The 16,941-nt window shown below is 44.7% G+C and overlaps 1 pseudogene; it reads left to right on the top strand.

The window, feature by feature from the left end:
* Positions 1–856: 856 nt before the first annotated feature.
* LOC103628361 (uncharacterized) lies at positions 857–8,578 on the top strand (annotated as a pseudogene).
* Positions 8,579–16,941: the final 8,363 nt, after the last annotated feature.

A 16,941-nucleotide genomic window follows, 5' to 3' on the forward strand; every position in this document is an offset into this window, starting at 1 on the left:
AACTTACAAGTTGGGTATTACAAAGGTAATCAAGGATAAGGTAAATAGAAAGCTAGTCAACCCTTAGGTTTCAACTATGTAATGCGGGGGAATGAATTATAATGTGAATAGGACTTAAGTAGGTCAGAGGACACTTGCCTTCACCAAACAGATGCTCAGGGTCTTCAATCTCATAGAACTCGAAGAGTTTGACCACTTGGTCATCGAAACTTGATCGTCGATTCCTCGAAGCTCGGAAACAGATCGCATTCTATTCGCGACATGCAGCGAATACGAATAGGCACAAGCAAACAAACATATGCATGCATAAGAACATTACATCATACAAGGGAAACATTATAAATCATGCAGTACGAAATAGAACTTGCTACTACGGTCACGCGAGGAAAAAAACGAGATAGTTGAAGCTACGGTCGAGAGGTCAGAGTGTTTACACGAAACAAGTATTAATTAGAATATTTAAGTCGACATACTCGCATTACTCAACATTTATTAAATGCAACTAGAGCTATCGTCTAGCTTTAATTAGCTGACTACGCTAACAATTCTTACTGAGATAACACTACACGACGGTTGATCTTTAGCGACCCTTATTTGGGACCGACGATTGGTCGCTAAAAGTTATGGACCGACGGTTGGTCGCTAAATGCGTTTATAGCGACGGTCTATGGGTCGCTAAAAGTCTAGAAATTTAACGACTTATGGTCGGTCGCTATAGAGGTAAGTGTGTGACCGATGGTGGGTCGCTATAGGGATATGTGATTTTTATATTTCTTATTTACTCACCAAAGCTCATCTAAAGGCCTACTAAACAAACAAACCCTATTCCACGCGCGCAGCCGCCGTCACTTCTCCCATGGCCGCCCCCTCCCTCAGCCGTGGAGGGTGCCGTCGCCACCTCACCCTTGGTGCTCGCCATCTCCCTAGCCGCCATCTCCCTCACGGCTCCAAGCCCATGGCTTTCCTGGTGCTCGCCTCTCCCAGCCGTTCCTATCTCCAGCGCTGGCTGCCATCTCCTCCACGAGGTGTCTTCTCCGTCGCCGCTCCCCGCGTGATTCCCTTGGCCGGCGTCCTCGACTACTCAGCCATGGAGGTCGCTGCCCCTTCTTTTCCTCATCTCCCTCCATCGGTTCTGAGCTCGGCGCCCCTGCTCCCTACTCCTGTCCCTCCCATGGACGCCGCCCCCTCCCTCAGCTCACTCCCTCTAGCTGCCATGGAGCTTGCCCCTGCCCAAGTCCGGTTGCCTCTGTTTCCCCTATCTCTGTTGGCGGCTGGCGTCCCATCTCCCGTGCGTTGGACGGCCGCCGCTTCATTCTCATCGCTGGCATTTGTCCCTGCTCCAGCTAGTTCTCATGGCCATGCCCCTGTTCCCTAGGTCCGAGCTCGCCCAACTCCCTAGCCATGTCTGCTCACCCCTCTCTGTCTCTCTGCGAGCAGCAGCATGCCGGAGAAGACCTGTGTCCTCGACGCGCGCCAGGTGTTTGATGGGAGGTTTGAACTGGAGTTCATCATTATTTTCGCTATTTTCCTGCAGTGGAGGTTGTGGAGCATGTCGCCGAGGTGACAGAGAAGTTGGCTGCAGATGCGGCCAGTTCCATGCCAGAGAATGGATCCCTGCACAAGGTTGCCGTGGAGGTGGAGTGCGTTGCTGAAGCGATGGATAAGGATGCACATAAGGTTGAAGCAGTCAACGATAAGGTTTGCTATGCCTTGTCCATGCTCTTACTTGAAATTGAATATTTCAATATGTTATGGATATGTCGTCGCAATTAGACATTGATATTCTTTTGTGTGCATTAATTGAGTAATTGACATTGTTGCCGCACATCCCCAGGACCTGCCTGCCGCACATCCCCAGCGCCTTATTATGCCACATGACAGGGCACAGGCCACAGCTAGCTTGTGCTACACCGGTGGGAGTAGCTAGCTACCAGGTTAGAGGTTAATTATCCATATTTATGTCTAAAAGTGAACATGAACTGGTAGCCAGAAGATGCTTTGATTCTAAAGTTAAAAGAATAAGTTCATGCTACATTCTGAATGTTGAATTTAGATTAGATTGATGCTCCTAAAAATAAAGCAAAAAAATAGATGTCTGTGCATCAATTCGTTGCTGAGCTGGGACGAACTGAAGGACCCATATATTCAATCATGCATCGCATATGCACATGAGCACATCTCGATCACCATTCACCAGGAGTTTGCCGTCAGCGGCTTATTATTACGTACAGTCTGTCGTATGCTTATTGCATGTATATAATGTTGCGACCATACGGTTGTTGGATTACTTAGAGTGACAATAGCAGTGATCTTCCTTTTTTTGGAACGAAGGTCGACAACCACCACCAGTCTATTCTGACCATCCAACAGATGGGTGGTCAATTTGAGCTCGCCCAATGCAAGCTGAAATTGTAATTATTTCTGCTATTGTGCAGAGCACATATCTGAGGCATCAATTCAATTTGACCTCCACCGACGCCGTGATTTCGCCATTGTGGCTAGTTCAGGTTTATGTTCTTTCACTCTAGCAAGGGACAATTCACAGTGAGAGTTTTCTCTGCTTGAGCACTGTAGGGAAAGGACAATGCATATTAAATAAGATCAAAATTAGATGAAACGTTGAAGCTGTGCATTTTTATTGATATAGCTTGTTTTGTGATAAATGCTAATGAATTGATCAATCCTTGTTTACCAATGCAGATCGGTCCTGACCAGATTGAAGCTCTGTATCAGTATGCTATTCAGGTGCATGTACATCTACTAACAGTCATTTAAAAACTTATAATATTTTAGTCAGATTAGATTACATATGCTTTTAGCATTTGTTTTATTGTTTAAGATGACCCTAGAACTCATTCAGTTTGATGCCATGTTTGATCCTTATGTTAAATGTCGGTCTCCACCAAAGATACTTGTCATCTTGAATCCTCGATCTGGACATGGTAGATCTAGCAAAGTTTTTCATGGAAAAGTGGAACCCATATTTAAGGTATGTCTAGCTGAGTAGAAGCATGCATCTTATCTCAAGATTGGATCTGTGCTGTCGCTTCTACTAGGAACTTTGGTATGATCTAGTCATGCTTCCCAAGATCATAGTTAGTCGGGTGTTTCATACAACCTAAGATGTTTATAAATGAGTTGTAGACAATTTTATAAGCTTTCTAGAAATTCTTGGATCACCTGTTTTGGATGCCTAAATCTCCAGTTATGGAGTTTTGAAGTGAGTAGTCAAATTCCGTCCAAATCTGGACAGCATTATCATTTAATACTGATTGACCTTTTTAAGTGTCTAATCTCATGGTGATGATAATACCAAAGTTATATAGGATTTCTTAGGCTTTCCAGAAAGTCTTAGTTCACTATTTTTGGATGAATATTTTGTGAGTTATGAACAAAACAATTGACTACTGTGTGCTGTCCAAAAAATCTGCAATTGAGCACTTGATTTTGTTCTTGTTAGGCTAAGTAGGAATAATTAGTTTTTGATTCTTGAGTGATGAAGACTTGTGGCATTTGAAATGTTTCTCCAAATGTCTTGTTGCATATGGTTGAGTTTTTTCTTTCGTAATGTGTGCTCTAAACCTATTAGTTTGAAATTGACATTAACCACTAGGTGGCCACTCATCATTGTTTTTTACCACAAGGAGTCTCATTTTCCAGTTCTTACTGAATATACAAATTTATCTGAATTTCGATTGTTTTTCTGCTTGTGAACCTTTTAGGTTCTGCACAACAGGACTTCCTAGCGATGTCACTGTTGAGGTTGGGGATGTGTCTTTCCACCTTCACAAGGTATTGTCCTTTTTTCCTGGTCATATTCTGGATTCTTGTATTTTCCTGGTGTGTGCAATAAATAAAGCAACAATAAACAGTTCCTTGCTTTGAATGAAACTTTCATCATACTTTGTTTGACTTGGTGTTTCCTGTGTAAAGCTTCTTCTACTGGCATTTATGAAAGAATATGAAAATGGTTATAACCTTTTATTTCTGTTCCAATGCTTTTGCTTCACTTTCTTGCCTTGTATGCCATTAATTAACCTTTTTACATGTTGATTATTTCCTCCATAACAGTGTCTGTTTCATTGCAGTTCCTTTTACTTTCAAAAAGTGCCTTTCTTGAATGGTCAATTGAAGAAAATTCTGACCAAGAAGAATGCATCATCAAACTAAATGTCATTCCTGGGGTGCCAAGTCATTTGAGCTAGTTGCAAGGTTCTGCTATGGGTGTGAAAATAGAGCATCAAAAGCTACTAGAGTGAACCGATGCTTTTGTGACTGATCAGCTCTGGAGCAGCTAGAGTGATGTAGTTGTAGGCTTTTAAACAATAGCTAGAGTGATATGAAACATTAGTGATGTAGTTGTTGGCTTTTGAACTACTTCAAGCTGGAGTGATGTCGCCGTGGTGCTTTTGTGAATGATCTAGCTAGCTATCTGTAAATGATCTAGTTGTGAATGATATTATAATTGTGATGCTTTTGTGAATATATAATTGTGGTGCTTTTGTGTTTATGTGTTGTAGTATACTGATTAATTGTGTATGTCTTTATGATTTGTGTATAAAAATATGTGATTTGTGGTGCTTAATTAAATGTATATATTATTAATAACAACTGTAAAAAGGGCGACTTTCTGTTGGTTGCTAAATGTATAGTATGACGACTTACAGTTGGTTGCTAAATCTATAGTACAGCAACCCACGGTTGGTCGCTAAATATACAATATTAGCAACGGACGGTCGGTCGCTAAAAAGATGTCGGTCGCTAAAGCCTTTAGCGACGGCACTTACAGCGACCATCCTTATGGGTCGCTAAAAGTTTTTAGCGACCAACCGTAGGTCGCTGAAGGCCGTTTTAGCAACCAACCGTAGGTCGCTGTAAGTGAACCGTCGTGTAGTGTAAGTAATTTAAATAACATCAACGACTCTAAGCGAGACGAATTAGCGGAGCGAGACGAAATATGTAACGCATGAAACAGCACAGTCGCACGCGCACAGCACGCGTACGGAGCGCGGGACGACACGAGCGCGGGACGACACGATATGCGAAACTAATAAATAAATAACATGGTTAAATCTACCAAATATTAATAAAGAATATATCAGTTAAGTTTAACCATGTTGGTTTTTAATTATAAATTCGCAAATCGATTTCCTAAATTAGATTTTAAAATTGAGACGCCGTTCTAGTAACCATCGGTCAAACAAACGTTTAAATAAATTAAATAAAATGTGCAACAATAGGAAAAATACTTCTAACATGTAGAAGATTTTAATACGAATCTAACGCAACTTGAACGGATTGAATCGGATTTAAAACACAAAAGTTATCACTTTTTGAACTGGACTAAATTCCTGCGCATAGTTTCGAAATCTGTCAGGGGTCTTTTTATGAAGTTGACATCTTCTTCCTCTCCCCACGTTCTTCTCCCACATAAACCGCCATGGCCATGAGGTGAGCTCGGCCGCCGCCGGGGACCGAGGCCGCGCGTGCAGGGGAAGGAGGCAGGGGCGACCTGGGGAGGCCGGCTGGCCGGCCTGGCCATGCAGCTGGGCCGCCGTCGCCGCGTAGGGCGCCGCACGCGCGCAGTGGAAGGGGGCCACGCCGCTTGGGCCGCGGAGGTGAGGAAGAGGGCTGCTAGGTGGGGGAAACACCTAAGGGGAAGAAAACAAAGAACTAATGTTGAAAACAATGGAGGGGGCTCACCAGAAAATGAACCCTCACCAGAGCCAAGGAGGAAACCGTCGATTGACAGAGATTCGGAGGTCTGATCGACGAACGGTATGCAAAGAGGCGAAGCCCTTGATGAGACGAACGCATCGGTACTCTCAGATTCCGTTGACGATGCACGGATTGGAAGTAATTGCTCGTCGGAGTTCTCGCCGGAGTTGGAACCGCTCCGAACTTCGCGAACAATTCCAGGAGCTGGGAATTGAATAAGAGGAAACAAATTTGTGATTCGGGATGTGCTCGACAAGGAGAAGCCGGTCATGTATATATAGGTGGGGTTCGGACGAGATGAAAATTTGGGTCAAATTCGGATTTTACTATTTATAAAATTTAGAAAAGCCTAGAAATCCATATTTTGTGCTCAAAATATTATAGACGCTTCCAAAAATTCCACAAAAATTACTAGAAATGTGTTGACACCTAATGAACTCAAAAACATGTTTAGAGTTTCTAAAAACATTTGAAGTACCTCAAATAAATAGATTTTGGTTTCCAGAAAATAGAAAAATATTCTGAAAATATGAAAATTTATCGAGAGCTTCTAAAGAAATACTAACATGTTTCAAACCTTGGACTTGTGGGTTAGGACCCACACACGCCTCCGCTGCGCCACTTTGATCTTGTTGGTTGATGTTGATCGCATTGTCTTCATTGGGGTTAGCGGCTAACCCCCTTAACAGGAGCATTGATACACACTTGGTGAAGATGTTGTCGACTCTGATCTTGATTGATCAAGAGAAGTTGGAGAATGCCAACCGGACAGGTGCAAGAGGGAAGGGTATAGATAGAAAAGGTAAGCATAGATGGATTAAAGAGAGAAAAGGGAGAGCACCCAGCTACCTAACTCTATGGCACTGAGCTAGTAAACTGATGTCATTGCGGACCAAGGGCAACAACACATCAACACTCATTTCAACGAAGCGAATCAGTCATAACACAAAGACAAACATCATGAGCACACAACAACAAACATCTCATTGCTATACATTCCTTTTAGTTGAATGGTGGTCCTCCTTGAAAAGGGAATAACTGCTCTCTAAGGTTGTTGAAGGACAAGGAGAAGAACACAACGTGCAGGATAGGGGCACGAGCACAATAAAGGATGGAGTTAAAGCAAGCACTGTAAGCGACCAGGAAAAGGATATGTCCAAGGGCATAATGGGTAGAACACTACTCTCGAGTTGAGATAGAAAAGAGAAGATTCTAAAAGGCAAACCTAAGATAAGCATCAAGGCATGATCTAGTGATTACAAAGGTAAGGGTGATATCAAGCAAAAGCTAAGACTTGCAACGCGACATAGGAAAAGGGAATGAACAAGAGCGAGATGGGTAAGACAACACTCTTGAACTAAAATGAGAGAGGAGACATTAAAATGCAGGTACAGGATAAGCATCAAGGTAAAGATCAAGGGATGATGTAACACTACCGAAACCATCAACTAAAAATTATGCATTTAGATTATTAGTGGTAAATATGGTAATGAATTTTTCTTTCAAGTGTTTGATTTTTATTTGCATTTAGAGTAATTTTGTTTGCTCATATTTGATTTATGGATGTTTAGTAGAATTTCTTTTATATTGGAAAACCAATTAATTAATATAGAAATAATGGTCCAAAATAAAATTTTAGTTATAAATAATTTTGGTATAATTATTATGATTTTTGAATTATTTAAAAATGTATTTATTTATATTTTTAAGTAGAAAAGAATAGAAAAGAAAAAAACCTAATCACTCGGCCAGGCCGAATTTGGCCCAGCCGAGGCCCACTAGGGCAACAGCCGCGCGCCCCAACCCTCCCCTCTCTCTCACCGACTGGTGGGGCCCACCCAGGACCCTCTCCTTCTCCCTCTTGCCGCCGCCGCCTGGCCCGTGCGCGCGTCGTGCTACGCGCTCGGCCACGCCTTGCCCGACCGACTGTGCCCTGGCCCGCGCCTCGACGTCCGCGCCTGCTCGTCTCCCAGCCGCCGGAAACCGCCCGACCGTTTCCCTCTCTCCCTCCCCCACTTCCCTCACTCAATGCCGAGTTATGGCCGCCATTGATGGCCGACCGTCTCTCTCTCCCCTCGGCTTTCCCTCTCTCGCTCTATAAAAGCCTGAGCTCCCTCCTCTCTCCCTACCCAAGCTCTCTCCATCGTTGTCGCGCCGAACCGTCGTTCGTCGGAGCTCCGCCATCGATCGCTCCCGAGCCACCTCGCCGGACCGTCCGAGCGCGCCCCATCGTCCTCACTCCGGCCGGACCGTCCGCGCCTGTCCTCGGCCACTCGACCGAGCCCCCTGCTCTTCCCCTGCCCGGCCGAGCCCCTCCCCTGCTCGCCGACCCTCCTGCGCGTGAGCACAATCTCAAGGTAGAAGAAGCACATTTTCCATTTTAGCCCCTGGTTTTGTATAAAATTAATTTCGAGATTTTTAGTTTAGAAATGATTGGAAAGAGACCCCAAAGTATATGTGTAATCATAAACAAGCCCTGCAACAATATTTTGTACAAATGTATTATTTCATTTCGAAAATAAATAATGTCACTATTCACTAACTTGGTGACTTAAACATTAGAAACATTCACGATTTACTTCGCTTTAGCACATGGAACGATATTTGTTAGTAGTAATTTAATTATAATCTTATTGATATAAGAAAGTGTAAGAAATAATAGGCCACGTATTTTCGGTCAGATTAAAATATAGGTTTTACTAGTCATGATAAATCTATATCTATACTGCTCCTTAAGAGCGCAAGGAGGGAATGCATGGAGGCATCACCATGCCCCCGCTCGCTCGCCTGTGCCCCCCCTCACGCGATGCCCGCTGGTGTGACAGCTGCCGTCCTCCCCGCACGATGCCCGCTAGCGTGACAGCCGCTGTCCTCCCCGCCCCATACGCGATGTGCCGAGATATCCACCCGCCACGACTCGCGAGTCCATCGCCACCGATGCCCGATCCATGGAAGAAAAGCATCCTCCTCCCACCTTCCTCTGCTCCACCCTCCCTCTCCTCGCCTCCATCGTCAGTACTGGACTCCTTCCCTTCCTCCTCTCCTTCACATCCCTCGCCAATATGCCTGCCGCTACCTCCGCCGTGTTGTCATACCCGCGTCCGTTGTCAACCCCCGTCGCGCGCCCCCTCCCCTCGTCGTCATCCGCAACCCCGCTCCCCCTTCCATGATGGGATCTAGGAGCAGCAGGGCCACAGAGGTAGCGACAGTTCCGTTGACAGATCCTCCTTGTGGCGGAACTGCCCGAATTATTCCGACTCAAGTGCCTAAGTCCCGCCTTAGAGGCTAGACCACACTTAAGTGGGAATAACCCGTCAATCCCTTGAATCTAGTCCGACGAGGCCACTGATAGGATCAAGTACCACAATCTCACTCGAAGGTGAGTCACAGAGCAAATACAATAAAGCATAAAACCATACATTAAGGAGTATTAAATTATTACATCACCATCGGAGTTTTGCAAAAGTAGTCATCATTGTTCGAAGTGCAGCGGAATAAAACTAACGATAGATAAATGGAGGGATGGGGAAGCCTGTCCCATCACTCCTCATGCTCCTCCTCAGCCGAGGTGGGGTCCCACTCGACAGTCCAACCCGATGGCAAGATGGACGGTCAAGTCACTCCAGCAACCATGTCCTCCAAGGAACCTGTAAAATTATGCCACAAGCAAGGCTGAGTATACTAAAACTCAACTAGACTTACCCGGTGTGAGGAGTCTACTCCTCTACCTCTAGACATGCAGCTGTTTGGCTGTGGGGTTTGGTTGCCAAAAGCACTAGCTGAGTTTCTAAATCAAGTTTTAACTTTGCAAATTTTAAGTGTGACTCTCTTAAGGCTAAATATGTACTATCTACTCATACATAGTAGCAAACATTTTTAGCAATCAACATCTTGTATCAACTCATCATATTTCCACTTGTTACTCAATGTAGCAGCATGGATCAAGCAGTCTCATTATCTGCGAGAAGCAGACGATTCGAATCGAGTTTGTATCCTTGCAAGGTAAACCTAAACACACGACATGTACGGGCACTCCGTCCCCACACACATCAACCGTCCCCATCGATTCCCCGTCAGCAGATCAGGGCTCACCGCCTTAGCGTACAATGCCTCACTGACCCCGACTGCCGTCGTGTAGTGACCGCACTTGTACCCACCATAACAGGAATGGGAGACCACGTCTCAGGTTGCGTGAGGGAATATGTCCACTGCCAGGTTCACTCAGGTACTAGGCTTACCGATTTACCATATTTCTCGGCATGTGCTTAGTACGTTCAAACGCTTGACTCACGGTACCACACTTTAATCCTTATTCCAATTTTTATCCCGTAGACAACCAATCCCCATGGATTGTTGCCCACAAACCAACATCTTTATGATAAGAAGGTGGATACAGCCAATTCCTGACTTCGCGCGAGTGCTAGAAAAATTGCTCGACTTCTACCGAGATCCTAATTAATAAAGCAGCTACTCGACTTAGCATACTAGTATTCATCTCAATGGGATTCCTTAGATTATGCAACTAGGGTTTCAAACAACTCCTACACCTAAGTGCACAATCAATCCTACAATCATTAAGTATAGTAAAATAGCATAAATAACAGGTTATGCATAAACCGGGGCTTGCCTTCCAAAGCAGTGGCAGGTAGATCCTCTGGTGCAGGCTCTGGTGCTGGATCCGAGGCTACCTCCTGAGCAGCTCCTTGCTCCGGCACGAGGACGTACTCTCCGTCAGCGAGGTTACAGTCTATCGAATGCCATGAATATGTATGTCATGATTATGCAGGATTAAACAACATTATGCTAAAGGGAGGAAAACTAAGTTAGTTAGTAACTTAGGGTTTTCCTGGTTATACGTGGCTTTTAGTAGTTTATACTTATCATTCTAGGTTTAGGTTTTGGTAAGGATAAGCATAGTGGATTTGTATTTCTCTCCCTACACATTCAGTGGGCAATTTAAAAAGGGTTTTGCTAGTTGGGCTTGGGTGACACAAGTTTCTATTTTCAATTTCCCCTTTTTCATTTTCTAATTATGAATTCTAGTGTGGGTTTGAACTACAACAGTGGTTTAACTTCTTCCAAAAATTCTGAAAAAATTACAGTGGGTTGCCATTGGTCTATATAGCGTGTTCTATGAATTTGAGGTTCAAAAATAAAAAGGCTATGCTTCAGACAAAAATAACAAAAGTTGTATAAATGGGCCACTTTGTACTACAACTCTTAACTAGGGGTGGATTCTGTCCTAAGGGTTATTTTTGTTGGCATCTAACAGAAATAACAAGCTTCTGTGCCAAAAATCATAGAAAGCTAAGGGATGGTTATTTAGTTGTGATTTTCCAAAGTTTAATGCCAAAAAGGCACTTTCTACTGCCTTGCTATTTGAAAAATGTCAAACAACAGATTTCATATTTTTCATAAGTTCTTAATAATAAAAAATTAACTATCCCAAGGGTTGGGGTGTTTTCATCTTAGGGTCATTTTTGTAGGGTTTTTCTAAGTTTTCCTTGTTTTCTTAAAATAAAAGGTATCCTATTTATTTTATACTAAACCAGGGTATAATAAATTTTTCTAGTAAACTATACTGAACAAGTACCCTAACCAAAATAGGGGTGCCCCTGGTTCCTTAATTAAATCACCTTTCTTATTTTCTTTAACTTTAAACACAATGTGAAATAAATAGCAAACTCTACCTTAATGGGGTGGACAGAGGGGTTTATCATTTTTAAATAGATGAGTAGGTGGTCATGCACTTCTCCAAATTTTCTTAACCTCAGTTAAACAGTGCAACTATTTTTCTCCCTATTATTTAGCTTTTGGCCAAATCAGTATTTAATTCAGAACCCTAAAGTTTTCTGTAGCACATAAAGGTTTTATATTTTTCTTCAGTAGTTTATAGTATTTAAGATCTGACAAAATTGGTTTGACTCAATTTGGATGAATAAAACAGAAGATATGAATTATTCAAGTGTTGTTCAAATTTTAAATCAGATTTAATTAAAGGTTTCCTGGAAAACCACTTTGCACCGGGGTCCTCGGGTTATTTCCAAATCTACTCTCTCAGTTATACCCCCGCGCTACTATTCATCCGAGTCACTGACATTGCGCAAAACCCCCTAGCTTTCTCTTCTTCTCCCCCGCGGTCCCTCCCTAGGTTTAAACAGTACCCGCGAGAAAGAAAAGGGCGACGCGGCTTACCGGCGGCGAGAGAGGTCCGGCGAGGGGCGGGGTTGGCTTCGGGAGGTTCTGGCGGTCACAATGGTGTACGGCTCGACGGCGGGGGTGGCCGGAATCGTCCGGTCCACGTGCGCAGGCGGGTGCTCTCGTCGGCGGTGGGTGTTCCGGCCAAACCACGGCGACCTAGTTCAATCTAATGGCACAGTGAGCTTCACGGGGTGACGTAGAGGCTGTGTGCACAAGGAATCGAGGAATGGCGCAGAGAATTACCCGGTCTACGCTCGCCGGCGGTCGGGTGGAGTCCGGCGACCATGGACTGGCCTCTCCGGCGAAGCAAACTCCGATTCCTCGCTCGAGGAGCTTCACCGAGGTGTGCTCAGTCTCCTCCGAGGGTCGGACGGGGTTGGGAAGGGTTCTGTTGGCCAGTCTACGGTGGCAGGGGGATCGGGCGGCCGCGGACACGCCGTGCACGGGCAAACGCCGGTGAGTTTGAGATCCAGTGAGGTCGAGCGTGTGCGGAGGGGTACGGTCAAGGACCCTGGGTGCTTTATAGGCGCGGGCGCGGGCCATGGCGCCGGCTGGTCTTTGGCGCGACGCGGGGCGCGCTTCGGGCGTGCTCTAGCGAGTCCAGAGTGCGTCGAACACGTGGCCGTTGCTTTCTGCCCTTGTTCTTGCGCCTATTGAGCAGCCAAACGTGCGAATCTCGCCCTATGGCTTGTGTAAGATTTCTTCCCTGCACCTAGGGCTACCTAGTTCCTGTAAGTTCCAAGGGAAGATCGGGTCTGGTTTAGAAGATATGGTGGCGCCAAGTCTTGTAAAGTTCCTTTGCTGTCTTTGGTAAACATTTTGGTACTCTTAAACTTTGGTTAAGTTTTAAATTATGAAATGTGCATTTGCTTGATCTTTCTCTCTACTAAAGGCTTTAAGAGAGAGAACCCAAAGTTAAATCCTACCTTGCCCAAGGTGATATTGCCTAAAGCTTTGGTAATGCTTTGGTCCTTAGCATTTTTTAATTCACTCATGCTTCCAAGGTCTTAAGTGCTCCCTCTCCTCCAAGTCTTAACCACATGTGATAATAGGTATATGTATCATTAGGAAGCCAGCCCTTGGTAACACCTAGGGTGTTACAACCCTCCCCCCTTAAAGGAATCTCGCCCCAAGATTTAGGTAGAGTCCCTTAGAGGGGTGCGTGAAGGTGTGTTGGTGTGCTACCCTTTCTTTTACCCAAGTTTCTCTTGTTAACTGCTCTTCGAATGTCATTCTCTTTGCAACTTCAGAAGGAAGTCCTTTTTAAGTTAAATCCACAACTTAGACTATCCTTGTTATCTAAGTTTTTCTTATAATTGTATTCAAAGGGCAGGTGGGGGTGGGGTTTTGGGTTACGTACCGACTCCTTTGGGCAGAAAGTCGGGGAAGCGAGAGCGTAGAAAATACTCAGTCTCCCATGTAGCTTCTTCTACTGAATGGTGACTCCACTTAATCTTATACATTCTGATCGACTTTGCCCATGTTGATCTCTCCTTCTGATCCAATACCTTGACGGGGTACTCTTGATAGGACAGGTCCGGTTCTATCTCAATGTCTGGTTCGGGTAGCACTTCAGTGGGTAGGCGGACACATTTCCACAGCTGAGATACATGGAACACATCATGAACAGCTGACATGCTGGGTGGCAACTTCAATTGATAGGCTACAGGTCCACAAGCCTCCTTGATCTTGTAGGGTCCAATGTAGCGAGGAGCTAACTTGCCCTTCATCCCGAATCTCTAGACACCCTTGGTGGGTGACACCTTCAGATAAACATGATCTCCCACTTCAAATTGTAGAGGCTTCCGCCTCTTGTCATGATAGCTCTTTTGCCTGGCCTGAGCAGCTTCTAAGTTCTTTGTAATAACTCTGACATTTTCCTCTGCTTCGAGTACCAAGTCTGGTCCAAATATTTCCCTCTCTCCTGCTTGAGACCAATTCAGCGGGGTTCTACATCTTCTCCCATATAAGGCTTTAAAAGGTGCCATCTTCAAACTGGACTGGTAGCTGTTATTATACGAAAACTCTACCAAAGAAAGGCACTTGTCCCAATCTTTTCCGTAGTGCAGCACACATGCCCTTAACATGTCTTCCAAAATCTGGTTTACCCTTTCGGTCTGGCCATCCGTTTGGGGATGGTATGCTGAGCTTCGTATTACATGGGTCCCAAGTGATTCCTGCAATTGTTCCCAAAATCGTGCCACAAATGGTGCTCCTCTGTCTGATACTATAGTCCTTGGTATCCCATGCAAACAAACTATCTAGTCAATGTAGATTTCTGCATACTTCTCCGTCCTGTGGGTGGTATGTACTGGCAAGAAATGAGCGGTCTTAGTCAATCTGTCCACAATAACCCAAATTGAATCATGGTGCCTGGAGGTGTTGGGCAGTCCCACGATAAAGTCCATGCAAATGTCCTCCCATTTCCAAGACGGTATGGGAAGGGGTTGCAAAGGGCCTGCTGCCTTCAAATGACTGGCTTTAATCCTTTGGTAGGTGTCACACTCAGATATGTACTTGGCAATTTCCCTCTTCATTCTGGTCCACCAGTATAAGGGTCTGAGATCATGGTACATCTTGTTGCTGCCCGGGTGCATGGAGAATTTTGAAAGGTGAGCTTCATCCAATATCTTTTTTTCTGAGCTTAGGGTCCTTGGGAACAACTAATCGATCTCCAAACCATAGAATTCCCTTGCTGTCCTGACGAAAGCACTTGTATTTTTCTGCCTTCTGCTTGATCATTTCTTCGATAACCTAAACACCCTTGTCTTCAATCTGTGCCCTAACTATTTGCTCTTGTAATGTGGTCTCCACCGAGATATAAGTTAAATCTCCTGAAGAAACAACTTCCAGGTTCAGCTTGCACAATTCATCACACAAGGAGGTAACTCTTGCATCCATGCTCATACAATTGCACTGGGCCTTTCTGCTCAAAGCATCTGCCACAACATTGGCCTTGCCGGGATGGTAATGCACCTCCAAATCATAGTCCTTGATTAATTCTAACCATCTCCTCTGCCTCATGTTAAGATCTGCCTGAGTGAAAATGTATTTGAGACTCTTGTGATCAGTGTAAATGTTACAGTGAACTCCCATCAAGTAGTGTCTCCATATCTTGAGAGCATGAACCACGACTGCTAACTCCAGATCATGTGTAGGGTAGTTCTGCTCATGGGGTCTGAGTGCTCGGGAGGCATAAGCAATCACTCTGTTATCTTGCATTAAGACACATCCCAATCCAGTACCAGAAGCATCACAATAAACTTCAAAGGGCTTGGTGTTATCAGGTTGAGCCAGCACTGGGGCTGTTGTCAAATGCTGCCTTAGAGTATGAAAGGCATCTTCGCACTTTTGGCTCCAATCATACTTGACTCCCTTCTTTAATAGTTCAGTCATTGGTTTGGCAATTCTAGAGAAATCCGGAATAAATCATCGATAGTACCCTGCCAATCCCAGAAAACTCCAAATCTGCCTCACTGTAGTCGGGGGTTTCCAATCCATTACCTCTTGTACCTTCTCAGGATCAACTGATGTCCCATCCTGAGAAATTGTGTGACCCAAGAATTTAATTTCCTTTAGCCAGAACTCACATTTAGACAACTTAGCATAAAGATGATGATCGCGTAGCCGCTGAAGCACGATGTGCAGATGCTTAGTATGTTCGTCTTCATTCTTGGAATAGACTAGAATATCATCAATGAAAACGACCACGAACTTGTCCAACTCTGGCATGAATAGTGAGTTCATTAGGTACATAAAATAAGCCGGGTGTCACACCCGGTTTTTAGAAGGCAAACCGAATGCGAACCATGTACGTGCCAGGATCAGTTATTCACGTACACAGCAGTTACATAATATGGACATCATCACACAGTGCTCAAAATAGTATTAAAAAGGGATAATAGTCGATTACATCATACGTCTGAGACGTCCATATAGGTCTTACAATAAATCAAAGTGCGGAAAAGAAACGTAGATAACGCGGCCTTCACAGGCAGCCGACTGGGGGTTGCCGCTAACCCACACCTAGAACTCGTCGTAATCTTGGAACTCCTGGAAGTCTCCTTCCACAGCTTCATCTTCGCCTGAGCAGTGGTTGCAATGCTGACAACCTGGGGGGGGGGGGGGTTTGGTGTGTAGAGCAAGGGTGAGTACACATCAACATACTCAGCAAGTATCCTGTTTGGCTGTAGTGGACTAGCTTTATGTGGGGATAAGTCAAGCAGTTGCTTTTAGTTGGTCAGGTTATTACTTACTAGTAGAAAGCCAAGTTTTAGCATTAACCCAAGTTATTAACCCAATGTATCCTTTCCAAACGGAAAGAATACCACTTACCAGCACCATAACCATAACCAGAACCATCAATCTCATAACCACCTGTACCACAATGTCTCTGATCAAGTACCACTAATCATTGGAGCTCCCTTGGCCGCTCATAACCGCGAGCACGGCTGATATATCAGTTTCATAACACTCTGCAGAGGTTGTGCACTTTACCCACAAGCCGTGATTCCCATTCTGCCCGGAGATCATGACTCTCCATTGATCACTACCAAGGTGATCCAGCAGGGCATCACTACGAAGCCTTTACAAAGATTCCCCGGGGCTGTAGCCACCCGTTAGGTTTCCTAAATGCACCGCACTCCTCCCCAAGGGGCGAACCCAAACTTGGCAGAGCGAGCCGCATACACCGAGCCCCATTGACGGCACGACGGCTAAGTGAACTACACCCCGGATCCTCTAATTATTCAGCTAAGGGCACCCCATTCCACCCTCATGGTTGCACTGTTTTCCCGGGCGGTCATCCATAGAACAGGTCCTTACGGAGAGGCACTCGAGAAACCGCTCGAGTCCCCTTGAAAACCACAAGTATAATCATAAAGAAGAACGGGAAAACAGCGTATCATAGATAATCACATCATGTTCATTGATTAGAGTTGAGCAATAGCATCAGACTAAGTAGTAATAATCCGACCCAAATAGGTAAACAAGGACATGGATAACAAAAGCTAGTCAATCCTT

The sequence above is a fragment of the Zea mays genome, chromosome 5 (genome assembly GCF_902167145.1).
Source record: "Zea mays cultivar B73 chromosome 5, Zm-B73-REFERENCE-NAM-5.0, whole genome shotgun sequence".
In the NCBI taxonomy this organism is placed as follows: Eukaryota; Viridiplantae; Streptophyta; class Magnoliopsida; order Poales; family Poaceae; genus Zea; species Zea mays.